The sequence below is a fragment of the Xenopus tropicalis genome, chromosome 1 (assembly GCF_000004195.4).
Source record: "Xenopus tropicalis strain Nigerian chromosome 1, UCB_Xtro_10.0, whole genome shotgun sequence".
Lineage (NCBI taxonomy): Eukaryota > Metazoa > Chordata > Amphibia > Anura > Pipidae > Xenopus > Xenopus tropicalis.
The window spans coordinates 125902751-125927228 of NC_030677.2; the positions used below are offsets into that span (position 1 = coordinate 125902751).

Sequence of the window (24478 nt, forward strand, 5' to 3'; positions counted from 1 at the left end):
TAAATGGTTTTCTGCCATTTTTATGCTTTTTTTTGTAAATATTTATGTCACACTGTTGCTTGAATTATATAAAAGTTGTTATGGAATATGTAAACTTGTTCTTTTTCACAAAATAAATATAGAATTACCCTGCAAAAGTATTTAAATATGCATCACCCACTAGAAAAAAAAAGTATTATGTTTATTTTGCAATTAATCAAATTTTTTTCTGTTTTAATACTTTATACATTTTGGATACGTATATATGTTTATTTAGTCATCTGTGTGATGTACATGTACATGTATACATGTACTTGCTGCTCATTTTCACTTGGGTGTGACTTGTTATTTAACATAATGTATAATTCTATGGATTGGTATTTTGACCTAATGGTAATGATGCTTACTACTGTTTAAAGATACTGATGCTGTGAGCAGTAAAGTAAAGGACATGTAAACCCTATATGTATAAAGATTGGGCACATCTTCCCCACCGAAACGGCATCATTTGTACTGCATATATCCCAACACATCTTTATAGCAGCTTTCATCTGGCATCCATTTTTCCTCTAACGCATGTTTCTCCAGCTTGAGCAGAGTTTCTATGGAAACCAGCATTGCTATCTCTTCATTGGCTGATAGACTGGAGGGCCTGTTTAGTAACCTTAGTTAGGAAGAACTGAGTATGTTCAGTAGCCAACAACCAAAGCAAATTTCTAAGGAAGAGGCAGAGTGAGTTAGAGAAGAAAAAGGAGTGAGAGATATTTGAATGTTTCAAAGAGGCTGTTAACTGATTACATTTTTTGTGGGGGGATTTCATGTCCTTTAATACAATTACCATTAACTTCTGCATTAACTAGCTTTTAGACTCCAAATTTTTCTATTTGAGTTTTTTACACTTAATAAATCTTGAAAATGCGAGTTTCAGAAACTCAATGTTAAATTTGCAATATAGGTGAATTCATATGTTGATAGATAGATCCAGTAAAAAATGGGACAGACCATTAAAAAACTACAATATGTTACATTTTGTATCATTTAATAATGTATTTAAGAGGTTTACTTTAAAACCTACTTTGTGGGTGGGGATTCAGTTTTTAAAATGTCCTCTGCATTACACATCAGGACAGGTTCAACTGATTTTCAATTTAATTTGTGCTCTCTCAGGCCTATCTACCCAAGGGTCATTAAGTCAGATATATAAATACCAATGTTAGTTGACGCATCATTAGTATTCCTAACTTAATGAACCACTCACTAGACTAAACATTTGCCGAACTCAAGGCCAGTTTCCCACTCATTTATATGCAGGTACCATTGCCTCGCGTCATTTGAGTATTGCAGTGTTGTACCTCTAACAAGTAAAAAACATCTTTTGTTTCTCATAGTGCTCTATTATTTAGTAATATTAATACAATCTGTTATAGGTACCAAAGTAATATTCATATAATCTGGAATGAACAGTATATAACACAATATAAGTTAGCTGAGAACTCTAAATTCCAAAGACAAAAGTAAGTTAAAAAAAAACATATCTAGCTATCTGATAGTTGAAGCATAAGCAAAAAACATATCTAGCTATCTGATAGTTGAAGCATAAGATACCTTTTGCTTGCATACAGTCTACACTCTACTGTGTTTTGTTGGGATATCCAGGATGTGTGAGGGCAACAAGTGTGTTAGTTGGCTGTTGTAGAAACTTTAAAACTGCCTTCTTCAGGGCACACACACCATACACCATGTGTAGATATGGAAAACTTATTCTTATGACCTGTCACAGTAACCCCAGGGTTTCAAAACTGTGGGACTGTCCCCCCTGGAGGTACTTGGAGGAGTGGCAGGTAGGCTCAGCCTAAATGCCTAAAGGGGTGAGATTTGCTGTCATAGAAACACCTGAATGTGCAGCCTGAAGATCAGTTAGGGTGAAATTTGTGTTGAAAAATATTTGCTGTCCTAGATATTCCTGATGCTGTGGATGAATTACTGATATACCAGTATTTTCCTATCAGTGCAACCTTCTTATGAGCTGGGGGTACTGACAATGGTCTACATAAAGAACACCTGGAATGCAATTGCCTTTTCTAGGAATTCAAAGGTTTTAGTTTTATGGTCACACAATGTCCATGTTTTAGATTAACCATGAGTTGGGTAAGGTTATATAAATATATCTTTATTATTTAAAAACACTTAAGTAGCCTTTACATTACTCTTTATAACATGGAATGTAAACTCAAGTCTGCCAAGGACTATAGAAAATACAAATAAAATGTCCTGTTAGAACCAGACCATCTGCATTACCAGTGAGTATGATCATGTTCACATATATAAAATTATTCTAATCTACAATAACATTCTAAATAATAAAAGTTGTTTTGCATTTATGATAACAGGCCTTTTGGCATTTTTCAGAATTGTTTTACCACTAATCCGTCCTTTTTTTTTTTTTTGTAAGTGTTTTCTATTTTAGGTGCAAAACTGTTGTGTTGAAACAAACAATATTTTTGAAAGCAAATGTGTCAGATGTCTAACAGGGAAATATGTTATCTATTAAAAAAGCAACTGTCTACAGCAATGCACACCTGCTGCTAGCTTGTTGTCAACAAAGCATTACTAAATGCACAGCGAGTTCTTTCTCTTTTTCTCTCTCTCTCTCTGTATATATATTTATATAGCAAGAACATTTAAAGTTCACAGCACAGCTTTTCAGAGCAAGGCAACCTAATTTCTTGCTTTTTTGTGTCTTATCTTAGAACCTAAGATGGCAGGGTCTTCATAAATAAACCCTATTATATATTTGTTTTATTTAATATTAGTTTATATATTAGCATTATATTAGCATTTCTTGGTAAAAACTCAGTGGAATCACCCATCAAACAATGAACAAACCCTCAAATATCAAATATATTATTATTTATTGAAAATGTTTGTATCTTGTGTATCTAGTCTAACATTCTTTTGTTTTTGCTTAAGAAGGGAACTCAATTTCCAAAAATCATGACATGCATTTACTTTAATTTAGTTTTTAATGGTTTTAATTTTACATAACTTTTTTTCCTACACCTTAAAAAACCTTTATAATGATTTGACAAGGGGACTCCTCAACTAAACCTTCAATTTCAGCTAATCCTCTGAACCCCATTGTTCCATACCTTAATGAAACACAAGGAGACAGAGATAGGGTAAAATGGCCACAACATTTATTCACATTTTATCAAATAAACAGGACCTTGCCAGCCTCACCCAAAGGCAATATCCAAAGCTGGAATTCCATAAGAGATCGTTAATATGCTCTGCCGTTACTTACTGAAGACTTGTGATTAGCACTATGTCATTATATGCACCACTGATTATTAGGCTGCCTCTACTTACAGAGAGGATGGCCCCAAAGGTAGCCTCTGCTACCAGCAGGAGGTGCTTCTCCCACCATCAGAGAAGTTCAGCAGCCCTGCTGTCAGTCCTGAATCTGCAGTGTCTCGACGATAGGAAATCCAAGCAGGCTGTCAGCTAGCACAAGCAGTAGTAGTGTCCAAAATCAGTGGACATGGATATGTGTATTTGGTAATACAATCTCTAATATGTATAGCCCGGGAGTTTGTTAATTTGTTCTATCAGCTGTAAATACCTTGACAATGTATATTCATACAAAGGTATTTATTTGGATGGTTTTCTTTATATATTTTTTTCAACTATATACACTTTTTATCAAATGAAATTTTCATTTTTTATACATGATTTAAAAACACATAGTATGCTTTGCCAAATCCAGGACCATTTCCTCCTAAACTAAAGGCTTTTTAATATTTATAACTATTATTATAAGTCCATTTGGCACCAGCCTTCCCCATGATATTTTTTTTCTACCAAGATAATATTTCCAGATGGCAAACCTTGTTGATATTACAGTCTGCAGATGCTAAGGTAATTAACCTGCATCCATTGTGTATTTAAAGTGAATTTTTATGGTTCTGGCTACTGAAGAAATAATTATGTACAAAATATATTTGTGGAAATGACACTAAGTAAAATAATCTTTTGATTTACAATGATGTACAACATTTACAACATGGTGCAAATGCAAGGTACCCTAATTTAGAGTCTATTGAATTGTATTTTACAATAAATGGGTGCATACATCAAATAAACAAGAAAACATACAAAAACAACCAATAACCAATACAATACACTTAAAAGGGAAAATTCATTGATTTTTGCATGGTCGCAAAAAAACCCTGAATAATTATGACTAAATGTAATGTATGGGTGTTTCCCCACAATTTTCATCAAGAAAAAACTCAGATGGCTTAATCATAGTCATGGCAAGTGTGCGGAAAAAAAAAACCTTGGGTTTAGAAGAAAAAAATGCCTTAAGTTGCCTTTAAATTGTTAAATGGAGAAGGCAAGCTGCTGAGGCAGTTTATTGCTAATAGATTAGCTACAATAGTGCAGATTAGAGCACAGCATTTATTCTGCCCTGGAAGGTTTGAGCTGAGAGAAGGAAGTCTGACACAGAAGCTAATGTGTACAGAATAGAAGAAAGGGAATGCGGTGTTTCTTTTCACAGAGGTACTGCAAGTGTTTAACCTTTCTTTTATAAGATAAAGTAGCTTTTATGTGTTGCAATTTATTTTGCATTTTTTTATTTGATTCTATAGCTATACCTAGTTAATTGACTGAACATGTCATATATCCTGATGCCACCATTTACCACAAAAACACAAAACACCCCTTTCTACACTAGTTAGTATCTGTTGTCCCTAGTAGGTGTGTAGGGGCCAGAAAATTAGCTGCATTAAAGGCATTTATAATGGAAAAAGTATAGTAATGTGCAGGATAATTTCTATGTATTCCAGCCTTAGCAAATTACTTGTAATAAAATGTATGCATTTGTATATGTGTGCCAGCATCATTGGAAAATATCTTGAAGGTCACTGAGCAATTGATATTCCATTTAGTAATTTTCTTAATTTATGAATTGCTCAGCATTTTCCTATGTTGTGCTGCTGATACGTTGTGCTTTATCAAAGCCACTAAGCAATTTAAATGTTTTAGCTCATTACTTTGGATGGACATCATGGATCATTAAAGAGCCAATGAAAATATTTAAACATTCCATTAGTCTTCTTGAGTTTAAATTACAAGCCAAGGCTCCAGAATTTTCCATCTGCACTGCAGCACTGTTATGCCTTACATAATCTTTGTGCAACACATTTTTTGGCTTGTGCTTTTCTTTTTAAATCTGCTTTCTTTCTCAAGGTGAAAGAGATTTATACTTCCTCTTCTCTTTATAATTGATCTAAATGTTAATCTGCCATTTAATAGTAAAATGACTTCAGCTCTTACATATCCAGCAGTGTACTGATATGTAGCCAAATGATCACAAAAGCAAAAAATCAGCCCAGTTTTCCTAGCAACCAAGGAAAACATCAGCTGAACAAACATATACCAGGCAATGCTAAAGCTTTATTTAAGCTATTTATTTAATGCTGGGAAAAATCTGTATAAATTCAAAAGCCCATCCTTGTGACAAGGTGTTATAATTCATTTTAGTTAGCTTAGCAAGTAAAGCAAAGTTAAACATGAAAGATTTTGCAGAAAATATAAAATGTATTGCCAATGTAAATTATTTTTCACTAGGGCTACTGAAATTCTATTGCATTGCGACTAGTGTAGTGTATATTAGATTAGGCTGTCTGTGCAGTTAGGCTGCATACACTTTAAGTGGCATATTTATTAACACTGGAGACAAACATCACCAATTAGTAATTAGATCACCTACGTGTTAGAAAACAAAAGCCAAAGATCTGATTGGTTGCTATAGCCAACATTACTGGTGTTAATAAAAACGCCCTGTACAGTATGTATGCATTTACCATGTGTTCAACCTGCTAAAGTGAATGTTGCCTAAGACTGCATATTTATACAGCAAAATGAAGACAGCTAAGTCATGAATATGCATCTCAACCTGACATTTTAACTTTGCCTATGTAATCAAGAGGGAAATGAGTAATGTATGATATTACCTAATACATAGATAATAAAGAATAATTATAAAAAATGAAGTGGTCAGGAGATTATGTGACATTTTCTTCTAGGTGTGTTTATTTTATGTGTCACATGATATATGTATGCAAAGACATATATTTGTCAAGTGTAACCAGTATGAAAAAGGATTAAACATCTAGTTTGCCAAGTTATAAATCCAATGGGATAGGTAAAACATTTGTACAGAAAAAGTACATTATATGCAGCTATAAAAATGTTGTAATTTCAAGATATCATAAAATCAGTCATTTAAAAAAATCCATAATATGAAATCACAAAAACAGTCATGCCAAAATACAGAAATAAATTTAATGAATAAATAGTAACAGTACAGGTATGGGACCTATTATCCAGAATGCTCGGGACCAGGGGTTTTCTGGATAAGGGATCCTTTTGTAATTTGGATCTCCATAACTCCTAAGTCTTCTAAAATTCATTTAACTATTGAATAAACCCAATCAGCTTGTTTTGCTTCCAATAAGAATTAATTATATCTTAGTTGGGATCAAGTACAAGGTACTGTTTTATTATTACAGAGAAAAAGGAATTCATTTTTGTGAATTATTCAAATGTGAATTATTTGATTTAAATAGAGTCTGATTTAAATTATTTAAATGGGAGGTGACCTTTCCGTAATTCAGAACTTTCTGGATAATGGGTTCCCGGATAAGGGGTCCGATACCTGTACTAGTGTTTTTGTATGTGTACAAAAAAGGATAACAAATTACAGCAGCAGGATCACCAAATCACGGCTACCTTCACTGCAGTTAGTGGTGCAGTAGGGTAGACAGAAGAAAGCAATGGTGGGGCCCCTGCGCATCACACCTCTCTCCCATACATCCGCTCGTTGCCTCATTGGGGCGGGTGATGGTGCTGGGATGGTGCTGGAACACAAATGCTGAACCCACTTCCCAAATGTTTGAAAGACACAAACAAATGTTTTACATCTGAAAAATATCACTACATTTTTTAGGGCAAGTAATGGCCATTGTTAGGAAGCAGTTTTGCACATTCTGCAGTAAGAAATGTATACATTTTCACTGCTAGAACAGCTCTCCATTTCTTCTTGCTAAATTTCTATGTTTGTTTCCCTATAACAAGGTAACATGAGATAAATCTCCTTTTCTTAATCCAGCTTCATAGCAAACAGTTTATTTTTGTAGCACCAGCATTTACCTTTTTTCCACATTCTTCCACAATTACTCGGGATTGCCACATGTAAAGTGTTTTACATGTAACAAAGCCAATGGATGTGGATGGGATGGGCAGGTGTTTTTGCTTTGTAGGCTTTGGTAGAGGAGATTTCCTACAGGTGACAAAGTGACATGACTTTGATTTGAAGAATTGTAGGGCAAATCTCTACATTAAGACATACATACTAGAAAAAAAATAGAACTTGTTGCTTGTTTTGTGTTTAATAATGTTATTTGGTTTTGACCACATGGATTGGTATGTAGGTGGCATAATATTTATTATATATGAATGATATACAGGTATGGGACCTGTTATTCAGAATGCTCAGGACCTGGTGCTTTCCAGATATGGGGGCTTTCCATAATTTGGATCTAAATGCCTTAAGTCTGCTAAAAAAATTAATTAAACCTAAGGATTGTTTTTGAGTTAATTATATCTTAGTTGGGATGAAGTACAGGGTAGTATTTTATTATAGTAGAGGAAAAAGGAAATCAATTTTAAAATTGTGAATTATTTGATTAAAATTGAGTCTATGGAAGACAACCTTCCTGTAATTTGGAGCTTTCGGGATAACAAGTGTTTGAATAACAGATCCAATACATATATTCCTCTTGTTGAGCATGTACATGCAACTTTATGCAGTGTGACAAGTTTTACCCAATAATTGCACTGTTTAATATGTGCTGCTAGGACCCTTCTCTAAATTTGGAGCTGGAAAGATGCAAGAAAAATGTTGCAAAATTGTGGTCTTTAAAACTGCATATTGTATATATACTAGCTGCATAACAGTTGTACATTAATAAACATGTTTACCCGAGGAACAAATGCTGTACAGTGTTAATGTATGCATCTGATGAACTGAACAATAGGGTCTAATTAACTAAGAAGCAATCGTGTATCCGTTCTTCCCAGGTGATCAAATTCTAGAAATCTAGATGCTATATATATATATAGAGAGAGAGAGAGACAGTTATCTATGTTTTTCCAAGTATAATATTATTCCTACTGATTTTAGTTAAACTAAAATATATGATTTTGAATTCCCCAAATCATACATTGCATTTGGTTTTCCTAAGAAATGTAATGCTTTTGTCAGTCAAATGCTTTTAATTTTAGTAATGTGGGGTACTGCATGCAGTGTATTTCATGTGATTTATTTGGCACTAATATCACTTTGGATTACAGTTAGGCCTCCAGACTATTATTCTCAGTCAATTACCTGTTCTACTTCTAACCAGGTGTACTGCTTGTGATTCCTTTTTCTCAGCATCAAGGTTTAAATGCAGATAAGTTTGCCACCTGGTCGGTATTTTACCCGTCTGGGCAGTAAAAATTCTCCTTGATTTCAATGTTATTAATAGCAAGGAAAGCTAAAAATATAGGACAATGGGTATTTTTTCAGAAAATGTGGTAACCCAACATGCAGATTAGTATTATTATATAATATTTGGATAGTTTTACAGATCAATTTAGGAGGAGGGAAAACAGGAGCATACCCCATCCCTTTTCCTTCTGTGTTCTTGGATAGGGCATGCAAGGAACAAAAATATGGCCTCAGTGGTGCACGACTAAACCCAGGACAGACCAGTGTCTCATTAAGATCTCACACCTTTGTGCCCTCAAACAAATCAGATTTTCTTAAGTTCTTGTTTGACCAGTGAACCAGAAACATGTATTCTACTTTACCCTGATAGCTACCAAAAACAATAGATCTGTGTATGAATGTGTTTTTTGCAATTTATAACATTGCTCAGTTATTTTTATTATCTTTATTATTCAAGGGCTTATTTCACCTATAAATGTGCCTACTGATGCCTCCAGCATAGAAAATCCACAGGGTTTTATAAAATGTCTGGTTTCCTTGGCATACAAGAATTGTAGCACAGCGACAAAATGGATGATTGCAATGCAATTTCCACTACAAGTTTTAATTAAAAAACAGATGTAAAGCTGAATAAAACCTGGCTATAGGAAAAGGAGCTTTTCGTTAAGTTTTGGTGTTGATATTGTCATTGCTCTCTGTCATTTTGAAAGTGATAGTGCTTTGTTATCATTGCTGAGCTCAGGCAGTATTCTGATGTACTCTGACTGAACTACAATGCGTGAATGATGAAGGTTCTGCTTGCAATCAACATTCTACCTGCTACTGCACAAAGAAATGGAAATTACAGTGCCTGACACTATGTAGGCGAATAAAGCTCAGATCCTGGTTGCTTCCAAACATTATTCATTGGTATATGACTGTCTACCTTTTCATTTAGGAAAAAAGTAATGGGTAAAATAATATCTTTTTTCCTACACTTGGATGGTTAAAGGTATAGCTCAGTGGTATTTACTGCAGGGCCCAAGGTCGCATGCTGGCAACAAATACAGTAAGAATAAATAATTTTCTGACAAACAAGTTGAATTCAAGAAGTAAAATAAGTATCATCAATGTTAACAATTTATTTCTGCTGGGGTGGTTTTAGAGATAAAGAGGTATAAGGAAGGCAACAAGTTTGAAAAGGAAATTATGGAAACCATAAAACATGTAAAAGATATGATCTAGTAACAACAATTTTAGCATGGAATAGTCTGGGATTTGTACATTGCCCAGAATATTTTTGACAATGGTCTGCTCTGAGGCAAAGGGTCCTGTGAAAAAAGTTTTTCTGTTAGGCCCTCCAACAGTTCCATTTAGTTTGCTACCAACTGATCCACTGGACTCACTAATGTCTCAAAGAACATTAGAGGTAAATTATACCCATGAATAATGAAGACATAAAAATATATACCATATTTAAAGCTTTAACCTTTTTATAAAAGATGTTAATACTCTGGATTATGCCAGAACACGAAAATTCCATTTTAACTACTAAAGTACTACAAATAATTCCATCACTCCTATGAGCCACCATACTCACACATAAATAAAGAAAAAGACCTGTATAAAAGCACATGACCTAGGTGAATAATACTACCTTTAACAACAAGAATTTAGTGATTCTCTCTATATATATATATATCTTTAATCCCAAAGTCCTGATTACATGCTTTGGTATCCAACACATGTGCTCATTACGGTGCCTTCTTGAAAGCAATGTAACAACTTTACATCTTAAATTGATACTGACATAAACAAAGAAAGTCTTCACAATATGAATGTACATTAAAAGTTACCTATAGGTCATGCTGATTGTTCTTCCCTGTCAGTAATTGTTACTTGAAGTTCCTAAACCTGGCTGGAGGAGGGGCCTAGCACTCAGCACGATCCCTATCTACAGGCCACCCACTCCTTCTTTGTCTGCTTACGGGGATCTCTACAGTTAAAGAGGAAGCTTCCTCTATCGTTATGCCACTGATCATAGTGCTTAAATTATCTGAAATATATATATATTCATTTGCATCTGACTATTATCTTTGGGCCACTATGTTAACCCTGATTTATTATTCAGTCCTTTCAGTTACCTAACTTACTTAAAATTTAATTATAAATTGTCCAGTTCTGGAAACTACTAAAAAGAACATAGAAACTGTGTTTCCTAATCATAAAAAAGAAATCGGGGAAGAATGCCAAGTCTTGTTTCAGAGTTGGATGACATTGGTTGAACTTGGTTAAACCACTTAGCTTAAACAGACTGTCTTGGCACTATTGCTAGAGTAGTCCCTTTTCAATTAATCTCATCCACATGCATATTGTTTCACTTTTTTCTGAATTTCTAGGTGATCCTGTAAAAAGCAAATTCAGACCCATGCAATTCAGCCCAGCAGGGTCTTACTTGAAATAGAATTTACATAACCCTGGATCAGTGCCTGCTTGGGAATAAGTCCAAGATGAGCCTAACCAATTATTACTTGCAATGCTGCAGCTAGGTGACAGTGTCTAACTGTTTCTGAATAGACTTCCCATATTTCTTCCAATCTGCAGCGATTATTGTATTTTCTAAATTTGTTACAGCACATGCATAAATGTCATAACATACATGAATGCTAAAATAAATCCTACAAGCTGTTACCACAAGAGATGGTAGTATGTAACTATAATGAAGTTTGCACGTAAGGATGCATAAATCTATATTGGAATACAATTTGGTAGATGAGAGACATTTTAGCAACTGGATTTTAGCACGTCTGTATTTTCAGAGCTATTATGCAATCTGTTTCCTCAGATAAAATGGCTCATTTACAAGCAACAGGGTACGTTACAAATAGCTAACACAGTAGAAGTTTCCCCCACATTTAATTTCCCAGTGCTTCCACCCTGCACAGGGTCACACTCCCCACTCTATGGCATCCCCGCGTGCCTGTGCACGCGTGGGGGTGGAGAGGGGGAAACGGTGGGGGCGCGGTGGCTGGCTGGGTCAACTAGGGCACCCAGCCGACTTGGCCTGCCTCTGGAAGTTTTGTGACATTTTGTTGTCCCCTGAGGCGCATTCACAGTTCACAAACTTTGGGAGCACTTAACTTGTGCCAATTGCATAATTTAGTTTTGTCTTGGAAGCGTCCAAATTTGCCATGAAGTAGGCTGATTATATCCCACAAGTTTAGATACAGATACAAATATTAAAACTAAGGGCAGATGATTAAACTATGGAAACACTGTTGTGTGAACTGCCACATTCATAAAAAGCATTTTCTTTTATTAAATGCAGTTTGAGCTGTCAGATCCAATTCATTTCTATTTGGTGTTTAGTGGTAGTGATGCTGTTCTATAGTAACTGCTGTAAGCACCTGTAATAGGAACAAGCATAATGTTATTTGTAATACAATCATCTTGCACATTTTTGTTCTTTTGATTGGGTTTAGTATACCAACTTGAGAATTCTTATGTAGGTTCCCTGACAGAACTGTGTCATATGAAGAAATGCTGGTGTTCCCCACAGCCCCAGATTTGTGGCGAGGCCACAAAGGCCCGGGCTTAGGGTGGCTTAAATTTAGGGACGGCATGCTGCCCTGCCGCATGTAAATTTTGCTCCCATATGGAATAAATGCGCACGCGGGTGATTGGTGAGGGGGGCAGGAGGGGAGCGGAGAAGGGGGCTGGCCTATGGGCGCCCAATAATGAAATCCGGCACTGGTGTCCCATGTGTTTGAATGGATATTGTCACCTCTGAGCTCCTTTTAATTATAAGAAAATATTGTTGTGAAAGTGCAAGAAAATTGACAAAAAACAAAATCTTGAGTTGAACTTTAGCAATCTATGGTTATGTAATAAAAAGCCCTACGTTTTCCCAGAAGCAGTAACCCATACCAACCAATCAGCATGTAGCATGTACTAGTCACCTATCTAAATGCAAACATCTTATTTTTGCTATGGGTTACTGCTACTGGGCAAACGTAGTGCCGTTTATAACATATGGATTCTTAAAGTGGTATTAGGATTTTTTTACATCTTTAAAGCAGCACTGAGAATCTGTGACCCCCTAAAATTTCTGATAATACTTACAGACTAATCTGTGCTCTCAGGAGTAGATTCACCAATCATGCAGTGTTAATGAGGCCAGAGGTCATGTTTAGTAAACTAGCTTTAAAGAAATGGTTGCTATAGAACTCATATACTATCTGTACTAGCTTGAGTGCTTCTCATAAACTAAGCACTTGTAGGTTGGTGCAAGATAAAATGTATGCCTTGTACCACATTGAAATTCCAGTACATGGCACAGAACGCTGTGCTCAAAGGCACAAGCAAGTCCAGTAATTAGCATTAGCTCTGGATTGTTTTGCCTCCCCGTCACTGCTTCCTTGTACTTTCCATTTTCTCAAATACAATTTCTCATATAGTGTCACACAGATAAACCACTGTCCTGCTGTAGTTACCTGTCTTGACTGAAATACTTTCCTCAAATGTGGTCTATGAGTTCATCTATAAGTTCATCAATGTATGGCTTGAGATGTATTGAATAATATATATAACATAATATATATTATATATAAATATATATATATATATATATATATATACTGTACATATATATATATATATATATATATATATATATATATATATATATATATATATATATATATATAAATATATATTCCAGACGGAAGATAATGAGTTCTTTTCTTGGTCATATAAAGAACTAACTCTGGCATATGGAAGTAGATGGAAGTAATTAATGGAATCATTTATCAGACCCTGGCTACTGCCTTTGAACTTACTTATCTATATTATCAATGAGTCTCATTGGTTCTTAAGTGAATATCAACAATACAGGATTTAGACACACGATTTTATGAAGGTTTATACATAATCAGGCCATTGTGATTAATTCACCTCAGTGGTAGTGACATTTACCCACTATCAGTTCTCCTGGGTAAATAATAAATCAATGTGCTTCCTTTGATACATGGCTTATGAAACACTGAGGCCACATGAAGTCTTGTATTTTTTTACAGTAACTCACTCTACAGTACAGTAATTTAGCAGTTTTAATATATTAGAAATGCTGTGTTATCACCTTCAATATTTATTGCATTTATGTTTCTTATTGTGTGTTAATTTGAGTCTTTGAGCTTAATAGCATCGGCTGTCTCTGGAGAACATAGACATTGCAAATACAATCAAATTATTTTATTCTGTGCTATTCTGTAAAATAATGAAATACAGTAGGTCACTTACTTAACTCAATCTAAAGAGTATTATATTAGATGTTAATATTAAACTGATTCAAAGATATTTCTTTTCAAAGAAGACTGTTATCATATTGCAGTGTCCCACTCAGCTAACAATATTTCTGTAATATGAAATTATTAAAAACAAAACTTCTAAAATATTCCTACATTAGCAGCAGCAACAGAAGGATAGTTGCTATGGGTAATGTTCTAAAGTATTAAATTTGTTTGCCTTTCAGAAAGTCAATATTTTCATAACATTCAGGATAAGACAGTTCGTATTTCTGTATTTTTAAAGTATATTTCTTTAATTGGCTATCATTATACATTGCATCTGTACACATTGCTGGTTTCAATAAATTGTATGAAAATAATACTTTACAATTCTTTCTGCTCTTTTTATGAAATAAAATAGCTTACCTTGTTATGTTTAGGTGGCGCTTGGAAAATGACAGCAGTTTGAGGCTGAAATTCCCCATATCCTGACAGCAATATTGTAATCTGTATGTGTTCATTTGCAGTTCACATTGCAAAATTAGAGCAGTGTCAACCCAGGATCACTGATCCTGGTCCAAAAAAGGAAAGAACAATATAGATACAGTATCTCCTGTATAAGAAAATGATGGTTTCTTTACATATTATGAAACAGAAGACATAGCACAAACATATTTTCTTTTCTAGGCTTATGTGAAGACACTGGAAATTTTTTGCAGCAAAGAAAAAAATAAAGATGAAATATCATGGAATAAATATGGTTAAATAAAATATGGATAAATAGATCATAGTGGCTTCCATCATATCATTAAACATCGAGAAAGCAGATTTATTATGATTTAAATCAAAGAATGGTGACTAAATTTACATATCTACAAATCAAATCCACAAACTATCTACCAATCACAGCCACATTTGTAATCTTACAATTAAGAAAGAAGCTATTTTCTTCTCAAATATACAGAAGGTTCACGAGTGTTTGTCAATAACAAAATATTCCTATAGACTACAAAAACAAGTGGTACACTTGTTTGGGGCTGATAATAAATGGGAAAAAAAAGTTTTGTAGAGTATTTTGTGTTTCATTATACCTTTTTGAAAACTGAGGGTTCAGAAATAATCAATGATGATTTGTTTAAATGTCTCAATTAGGGACATAATACAAGTACCAAATATGTAGTAGTGGGTCTTAGCTTAGGGAAAAATTAATTGCTAGATAACAACTTGACCATACCTAATGATAGACCTCTTTGATGAATTAGTAATAATAATAATAATGTATTTAAATGTATTTGTGTTTAAAAAGAAATGATACTCACTGAAATACATGATCACTATAATAAAATATCACTCAAATCAATGGATCTAAATAGATTTAATTTTGTGCGATTTCATACTGTATATACAGTACATGATAAGTTTCTTTAAAAAGGTTGTGATGGTGCTTTCCTAACAGCCAGAAGAGGTGGATTTCCTTTACATAGTTATATGATATTTAGTAATGATCTGATATATAAACAAAAATTTAGAGCCCCCTACACTGGCCAAGATTTGGGGGGATAGAAGTGAATGGCCCATCCACAGAGCAACTAGTCCATTGTATATTCTGTATTTCCTAGTTCTTGTTTTTATCTTTACTGAATGTGTAGACAAATATGTGTGCCCATGATGAAAACAATAGATCAAAATAATCAACCAGGGTTATGTAATGTGTATATGCTCTGCCATGTAATTATGTAATTAGAAAAGACTTTACTTCCTTAAGATTCATTATTGATGAAAAGTATAGTATTTTAAATTAAATGTTAATAAAATGTTATTTAGCCTGGAATGTGTAGCAACCCCATCCACTACAACTCTTTATTATATAAGTAGAATAACCACAATATTATTTCAATATCCCCTAAGACACTGCTCATTGTGCACTTTTCCCTTTGTTGATGGTTCCTTAATGTAACTGGAGTTTTTCTGTCATTGTAATACATTTCATGGATTATTAGTCAGACAAGAAATTACTAATGAAATGTTAATACAGAGTCATTCCCCAGTGGAAACTATAAAAAATACCATCACCATCATCATTGCATTTTGTATAGCATGGTTATTTATTTATTTTACTAAAAAATTACTACTTGTAAAGAGTGTAAGCACAATTTTAGACAGAATTTTTGTTACTCTCTACCTGTTTTCTGTCACTCTTCTGACTCTTGGTAGTGAATGATGAATCTGCAAATTTGGTAACCTTTATTGAACTGAAAGTTGTGTTAAATACATATAAAAATACCAATAAGAAATACAAACTGTTAGGGCCAAATTTATGATTGCTCGGGCCTTCGCAAAAAAACATAAATCAGGAAAATAAATATAACCATTGGTAAATCTGTTTTAGTCCAAATACAAAAATGGTAGTGTTTTTCTTTTTTTTTTAAATCAACATTTTAGTCCACTTTAATACAGGTATGGGATCCCTTATCTGGAAACCCGTTATCCAGAAAGCTCAGAATTACGGAAAGCCTGTTTTTCTCTGTAGTAATAAAGATATTAATAATCTTTATTTGATGCAAAACAATCCTATTGGGTTTAATTAATGTTTTATTGATTTTTTTAGTAGACAAGGTATGGAGATCCAAATTACGGAAAAACCCCTTATCTGGAATACCAGTCCTGAGCATTCTGGATAATGGTCCTATACCTGTACCAATTTTGGACTAAATCCATTTTTGGTAAAGCCCTTCTACACAGATGTAATTATGCTGAATTTTTAGTCCTAGATTAAAATGACACAGTCTTGCATTAATTTAGAGAATGTTCATTTTGAATTTGCTTATAACTTATTAGTCAAACAAAAACATTATCCCTGTTACTGTTAGCTGTTTTTGTTAAAATGCCTCAAAAACTAAATTCATTTAGGAGATTTGGAACAGCAAAGCAGTACCGAACTTTCAGTCAACAGAAAGGCAGATGTGTTACATGTAAAGTAGCAATTAGCTGGCAAAGGTTATTAATCATTTTCTGACAGATATGAATCCAATAATATTTGCTATTGTGTGTTTAACAAAAATATGTATTTAGTTATAGTGGTTTCCCATAATTGTTCTTTTTGTTACAGAAAAATAATCAAACCATAATGACTATTATTATTTAGTGTATTAAGCTTTCTTCATGCTGTATTCTAGTACATAAAAAGTTTGCCAGTTATACAGGTTCATAGCGATATCTAAAGTAATTTTGCAGGTAATTATGATTTCTAATTTTGCTAATTGCAAATTAAATGTTGTCAATCTTGATATTATAACTAGTAATTTAATATGTTGTATGACAAGGATTCATGTAATGCTGTCCATTACAGTAATAAAAGGAGCTTTGAATAACCAGCAATCAAGTTTTATTAAAATACATTAAATAAAACTAATAATATTAATGCTATTTATATCAATAATAACTCTATATATAGCGAATAAAGAACCCACTATTGTAAAATATAGGCATATTAGAAGTCACAGAGGAGTTCCATGACCATATAAAAGTTGAGTGCTTTAATACAGGTCATGGAACTCCAAGTTGACTTTTAATATCATCATATTTTTTAACAGGGGGTACTTTATTTATTATAATATACAGGTATAGGATCCGTTATCTGGAAACCCGTTATCCAGAAGGTTCTTAATTACGGAAAGGCCATCTCCCATAGACTCCATTATAAGCAAATCATTTTAATTTTTGAAAATGATTTCCTTTTTCTTCATAATTATAAAACAGAACCTTGTACTTGATCCCAACTAAGATATAATTAATCCTTATTGGAGGCAAAACAATCCTATTGGGTTTATTCAATATTTAAATGATTTTTAGCAGACTTAAGGCATGGAGATCCAAATTATGGAAAGATCCCTTATCCAGAAAACCCCAAGCATTCTGGATAACAGGTCAGAAATTACATCACTAAGCTCCGATAATAACTGATGACATCACTAAGCATATAAGGATATAATTTACAGTTTAGTTCCATAGGGAAATGACCAAACTGTATATTATATAATAATAATTCTAAGCAGAATGTACCAAAAGTACATCTTTTGTATATCATTGGAGGCTTCATTCCTCGGATTGTAGATATTGTGCTTTTTTCATATATCAGCCAGCAAGACAGAGCTGTGGAACAAGTTCATACACACATTATGCTTTGTTCTAAAATGGACAGCCCCCTATATATAAAAAAAAACAGTGCTCCTTAAATATATATATATTGATTTCTATTTAAAAACGTTAATCTGTCAACAGATATATTAAGGATATAAATTTAACATATGATTTGTTGACAGTTTAAATGTGGCCCCAGACAGCAGAAAGGATATGCAGCTCAGTTGTTGCTTTACTTGAGAGCAGTCATGTAAAAAATGCATAAAACTAATCTTAAATTCATTTTAGCAGTCTAGTTCAATAGTGTAATCAAGGGAAATATGTACACCAGTAGAGCTAGACGTGAGTCTCTCCAAGCATTGCACTTTATCACATTGATGAATTTAAATATTGAGTTCTTTCTGACAAGGCTAAAAAAAGAGCTTCAGGGTTAAGATGACCTTTGGTCTCTCTCCCCTACAGTTAGCTTGTACAAATGGAACAGATTTCTTCCATACAGTATAACACTTTTTTTAAGGCTGGCTAAGTTTCTCGCCTTTTGCATTGTATTTAGAGAAATATTGCATCAAGGCAGTAAGGCATCAAAGACACAACGTTTGCCCAGGTGTAGTAACCAATAGCAACCATTTGGATATTTTGGAGCTTTTAAACCACAGTTGAACAAATTGATTCCAAGGTGATTTGCAAGCCTTTTATGATATAATAAGAACTGAACTAGCTAAATGACTCTGCTTAAATGAAAAAATCTTTTTTTACCTTGTAAAATGCCCAGTGTTTCAGAATGAGATATTATAATTACCCTGAAAATATGTCTTTATCTTCAAATAAACACATTTCTAATGTACACAGCTGCTAATAGAACAAACACTGGGGGTCATTTATGGCTTTTTCCACAGCAACAAATGGCAATACTTGCATCTCTGCCATTTGCATAATCACAGATGTTCTTGGAAGCGCCAGGTTTCCTGCACTCTAAAGAAAATTGCTTTATAAATTGTTACAGTTGCAGTGGAGCTTGGTGTTAATTACATCACTTTGGGGTAGTGCTGCCTTAGTAATGCAATAGAGATACTAAGGGATGGGATACCTACAGCTCCTACTATTCCCATCTGTCAAATATAAAAAAATAGAATATATCGAATATGATAATATAAAATAATCATAAATATACATATTAGTTTAAGGAGAGGGAGAGAAGAAGACAACAGCATAGTTAGATGTTATAAAAATGGAAAACTCAGATTATTTCAATACAACTGCCTGCCTCCTGGTCTTCATGGATAGCTTTTCAAAATAAATCTCTTCGGTAATCTACAGCATCAGATGATACAACCTTAACTCAATTTTGCAATTACTCCTACCGGCATACTTTCCCATAGCCAAATTATGTGTAATTAATCATACAGTCACTTGTTCATATGCTGCGTGTTCCATTTGTATTTGCATTGTATAGGGTATTTATCACAGGAAATTTATAGGATCACCCCCACTCAGTTTAAATAGTATCCTAGAAAATACTTCATAATCTTCATTATTCCTTATTTTTGAACAAACATTTTTAAAGCAATATCCACTTGTAGCTTTTGCTTGGTGTCAACCCTACATTCACCTATGGTCCTTCGACTAAGATTAATAGCATTGTCATTCTGATGTTTTCTCAGCTGAAGGAACCGTTACTGCATTTTTCTGATACAGGACTGCTGAAGTTTTACCCCCTGGCATTTTGTATTTAGTTTTTCCAATTCATGGTTTGCAGCAGAATACAAAGCCATAAAGTAGCTACCAATGAATTGGATGTCTGCTTATGACATTACTAAAACATAAAATACAAGTCTTATTATAAATAATGAATCATTTGCAGGAGAGAGAAAATGTTAGCAGTCAGTTTCCAAAGGCCAGCGGTTTTCATTCAATGTTCTTGGTATCTGGGTCTGATTCCCAGAAGTGTTGTAAAATGAAAATGGCAACATGGCACATTTTACTCTAAAGTTCTTAATAATTCTATTCATTAAATTTTTCAGACGGTTTGATTGCACAATATATGGCTTATAGCCTTTTTTCTTAGGCTGGAAACATTGTGATATGAATATATTGTTATGTTTTCATTGAATTGTTAACATTTCACACAACTGGTCAGTGGACAGGGGCCTGTGTTCAACTTATCTTATTTCTAAAAATGAGGCAACATACAAGTGCAAGAAATAAGCACGATGACTGCTTTTTTTATGAAGGACATAGAGCTGCACTGTAGTAGTCGGCCTACTTTCAGTGAGAATGCATGAAATGTGGGTTGTAGGTGGGCAGCAGGTGGGTATCTTCTGGAACACCACCTAGTTTGCATGTCATTAAGCATTAAAGGCAGGTTATATATAGGCATTATGGTTGAACTTGATGGACGTATGTCTTTTTTCAACCCAACTTACTACGTTACTATGTTACTATGTAAAGGAAAACTATACTCCAAAACAATCTAGTTATCTATAAAAATATATTTCATAAACATATGTAAAACCCTGATTCATCTAAATAAACCACTATCATAAAAATATACTTTTTTAGTAGTTTGTGCTATTAGGTACTCCTAAATAGAAGTATTTAAGTATTATTGGCCACCTCCTGGCATCATAGGATTCACAGTGCACTCAAACAAGCCAAGGCACACATACTTGCTAGGCCACTGGTCATGTGATCTCTGAGAAAACACACAACTCATCACTAAATGGTGGATAAATGGAAAGGATGTAAAAGGGCAGTATTTACTGATATATATATATATATATATATATATTCCAGTTTGGCAAGAATCTTTAATGGGTCACTTAACATGATATAAACTGTATAATCTGTTGGGTAAGTATTCATTCTGGGGTGTAGTTTTCCTTTAGTTATAGGGCTTATTTGTGCAGAGCTTGCACCATCAATCTCATGGTCACAATGCTCTGTTCCAGCACTTGTGTGTATGGGGGATAGTTAATGACATAAAATGTGATGAAAAGTCAAAGGACATAAGACTTTTTAGTTGAACAAGGTTGTTTTTATGGATTGTTTTTCAGCCAGAGAAGAGGGAATAGATATTTTGATGCAGCAGTGCGCCATATACATCTTCATTGGTTCTTGTGCAATTTAGAAATGGATCCTATGGCAGGAGCTTCCAGTCAGTGACACACATAAATATGCAGTTAGTGTAATACAGTGTGTTTAATTAATATACTGTATTTACCTCTGCTCATCTAACATATGCTGCCTTCTTATGCTCTATTAATTTGGAGAACGTTATATAACTGTATTAACTATGTATTTTAACCGACAGTACTAAAAGTTGTAAAAACTGTTGGCTTTACAATAAATGCAGCAATTTAGAATTCTGCACTTGTATGCATTTTTTCCATTTGACTTAAGTGAGATGAATCATGAAATACAGTATGTTTATAGAATTCCCTGTCAAAACCTATCACAAAAATGCAATACAACTGGAAGGTCTCTTCGCAAGAATGCTTTCTAATGTTAAACACAAGTCTGTGGTACAAGAGGGAAAAAGCAATATTTAAAAGCAAAGTATAGTGATTTATATTTAACCATGTAGGCTCTTGGGTAGGTAACTGAATGTACTATACTGGGATTTATGAAAATAAAGTACAGATATGTATGTATGCAGCACAAGTAGAGAAAATCTAATTGCTCTGATATTCACTGAAATTTAGTCTTAGAGAATATACTGTATCTGTAGTAATGAGTCAAATCAGCTGGACTTGCTGTGTTTTTCTTGAAGAAATTACTTCAGTCATCTGACTGGCCTTCTCAGTTTTGAATGAACTTCTCAATGAGTTCTGAAGGAATGTCTCCAAGAAAAGCACAGCAAGTCCAGTTGATTTGACTTATTACTACAGATAAACCATGACCTGGATGAATGAGAGTCTTTACAAACATAGTCTTAGGGGCACATTTACTTACCCACGAACGGGCCGAATGCGTCTGATTGCGTTTTTTTCATAATGATCGGTATTTGGCGATTTTTCGGAAAATTGTCGCGACTTTTTCGTTGCCATTCCGAATGTTGCGCAAAATTTGGCGATTTTTTTCGTAGCGTTACTACTTGCGCGAAAAGTCGCAACTTTTTCGTAGCCTTCGTGCCGAGTACGAAATATTCGGATTCATTCAAGCTTCAGTATGGTGACTTTTCTTGGGCCAGGTTGGAGCTGCAGGGTGCCATTGAGTCCTATGGGAGGCTTCCAAAATCATGCTAAGTCTGAAAGTTTCGCCCGCCGCTTACGAGCGCTCAATACGAAAAATTTGAGACAAGATACGAGCGCATCGTAATGGCTACAAAAAACTCGCGTTTTTCGCGCAAATTGTATTGGTAACGAAAAAGTCTCGACAATTTCTGAAAAGTCGTAAAGGCGCCGTAAAAATCGCAAAAAATACGAAAAAGTCGCAAAATGTTCGTTTTCCAATCGGAATTTTTCCAATTCGGATTCGGATTCGTGGGTTAGTAAATGTGCCCCTTAGAGAATCACTTTCTAAGCCTGTGGACACAGTGTTGTAATGGGTGTAATTATATAGGAACATACAGTAGTCCTTATCTGTTAGCAAACCATCTCTCACATCATCCACCACTACATCTACCACGCAACCCAAAAAACATTCCAATACTATTAATATTTTTTATGTGCATTTTATTTTGCATGTGACATTGCATATGCATACTTTTGAAAGAATATTTGTTTTAATATAGAAACTGTATGAACAATACTGTCAGTGTAATCTATGTTTTGCAGTTAGTGAGACCCCACATTTTAAGCTACATCAGCAGTTTTTTGGGTTTTTTTTGTTCTAACCAAAACTGACAGTCATAGTCAGAACCTATAAAGATAAACAGCCATTTGTACTTCTATAATGTACTTTTTTAGGTGATTAGATTAATCACAGTACTTGTGACTTTTTTGTAATGTTTTTACTAAATAAGCACAGTGATAATAGTTTGCATTTGTACTGAGTAGAGTTGAATACAAAAAGTTAGTGGTTATTTTGGGAGTAGAACTGTGTTATAACTTTTATATTTTCCTTGTGTACTGTATCAAGGGTACATGTGTGATGCACAGGCTAATTTAATATTTCTGCCTAGTTAAAGCATACCTGCAATTTCTTATTAACATAAGGAAAGTTATAAAAAAAATCTAGTTCCCAGGCACACAAATGCCAGAAGATGATATAAAGCCTGAACATAAAAGGAGCGAGAATCAGTGAAAGCACTGGAGTAGAAGAGGTAATTACTACCATTACTGTACAGAAATATACACCTGCCAGGAGGCCACTCTACTTTCGATCTTCCTGGTCATATCAAGCCAAAGAAAGGCAAGCTTTACCTTAGTATGGAGTGGCTGCAGAGAGGCGGCTTCGAGATAAAAAGAAAAAGTACCAAGCAAATAAATTGTAGATAAGCTGAAGCAGCGCATAAACCTCTTAACCTCTTCATGGATGTCTTATTCTGAATAGATAGCAATAGACGGATGGATGATAATGTATAAATAGCATATAGATAGATAGATAGATGATAGTGAGTGAGAGAGAAAGAAAGAGGGGGATAGATGATAGATAGATAGATAGATAGATAGATAGATAGATAGATAGATAGATAGATAGATGATAGAAAGATAGATAGATTTTAGATAGATAGATTATAGATAGATAGATAGATAGATAGATAGATAGATAGATAGATAGATAGATGATAGTGAGTGAGAGAGAGAGTGGGAGAGATAGATAGATAGATGATAACGAGTGAGAGAGAAATAAAGAGCAGGAGACATAGATAGACAGATAGATGATAGATAGATAGATAGATAGATAGATAGATAGATAGATGATAGAAAGATAGATAGATTATAGATAGATAGATAGATAGATAGATAGATAGATAGATGATAGTGAGTGAGAGAGAGAGTGGGAGAGATAGATAGATAGATGATAACGAGTGAGAGAGAAATAAAGAGCAGGAGAGATAGATAGACAGATAGATAGATAGATAGATAGATAGATAGATGACAGCGAGGGAGAGTGAAAGAAAGAGCGGGATAGATAGATAGATATAATATAATAATAGTATTATTGTAATTGTAATGTATTGTAATACTATTAGTATACTATTATGGAAGTAATATATTTGCTATACTAGGTAAATCAACCAGTAGCTCACAAGACTAGGGATGAAAAAAATAGCATTTTTGTGTCAAAAATTTTCACGCTGCCCTAAAATTTCGTTATGCAGTCTGTTTCTCTGTGAAAATATTAAATTTTTAACATGAGAAGAAAACGCTTATTAACTTCAATGTACTTGGCATTGTAAAAGACTTAGAGAAAAAGCTCCCATTGACTTGCCATTGAATGCGCAAGAAAAAAACACATCTAAAAATGCCTATTGAATCCAATGCATTTGGCAAAGTATATTTCGCTACGTTTTCCACAGTTTGGAAAAATTTTTACTGAAGCAAATCAGGGCAGTTTAGTACATCACTACACAAGACACTTTCTATTTTGG

At 34.0% G+C, this 24478-nt stretch overlaps 1 protein-coding gene across 45 annotated transcripts in view; it reads left to right on the plus strand.

Moving 5' to 3' along the window:
• The window catches only part of ptprd (protein tyrosine phosphatase receptor type D), a 909395-nt gene that overhangs the window by 433237 nt on the left and 451680 nt on the right, over positions 1–24478 (plus strand). The window lies entirely within an intron of this gene.